Genomic DNA, 998 nt, shown 5'->3' with positions numbered 1-998 from the left:
ATGGCGAGGTGGCTGTCCTTCTTCGCGGAATATAACTTCCGCGTCGAGTACAAGCCGGGCAAGCTCAACGTGCTTGCGGACGCCCTCTCTAGGCGTCCCGACTATGAGTTGGCCCACATCACGCGGGTGACAACGGATCTATATGATCGGATACGCATGGCGTATCGGGACGATGAGGCTGTCGCGCCTATCGTCAAGTTCCTTAAGGCCGGAACGAGCGCGAAGTCCGACTGGCTCTCGTCGCGACAGCGCTCACGGCTCCACCGATATGAGTTGAAGGAGGGCCTCCTCTATTATCGGGTGGAGCCCACTGATCCTCCACGGGTGGTTGTACCCAACGACGAGGATCTGAAGTTCGACATCCTCGCGGAGGCGCATGACGCGCCCTCCAGCGGCCACTTGGGCCGCGAGAAGACCTTTCTGTCGGTCTCTCAGTCCTTCTGGTGGACCCACATGTATAAGTGGGTCGCCCGGTACGTCAAGACATGTGAAACATGTCAGCGGGTTAAACCCGCAGGGCACTCTTCGGCTCCACTACAGAGCCTGCCCGTACCGGCTGATTGTTGGAAGTCGATGAGTCTTGACTTCATCTTTGGGCTTCCCGCCGACGGACACGGCAACACCGGAATTTTGGTGTTCGTGTGTCGGCTGAGCAAGATGGTACATCTTGCTCCAGTTCCCGTCACTGTGACGGGCGAACAAACCGCAAGGTTGTTCGTCGATGGCGTGTTCCGCTATCACGGTCTCCCGGAGACGATTGTCTCGGACCGAGACCCGCGGTTCACTGCTGCGTTTTGGAAAACGCTGTTCCCTTTACTGGGAACTCGTCTGCAGATGTCCACTGCGGATCATCCGCAGACAGACGGCCAAACAGAGCGCGTCAATCGAGTGCTCGAGGACACTCTGCGCAGTGTGTGCGCGGCAGCGCCACGTACGTGGATCGACGCAGCTTCCAGTTGTTGAGTTTGCGCTCAACAACGCGGTGCACGCGTCCACGG

The sequence above is a fragment of the Phytophthora infestans genome, genomic scaffold (genome assembly GCF_000142945.1).
Source record: "Phytophthora infestans T30-4 supercont1.51 genomic scaffold, whole genome shotgun sequence".
NCBI lineage: Eukaryota > Oomycota > Peronosporomycetes > Peronosporales > Peronosporaceae > Phytophthora > Phytophthora infestans.
This window is presented reverse-complemented; position numbering follows the sequence as displayed.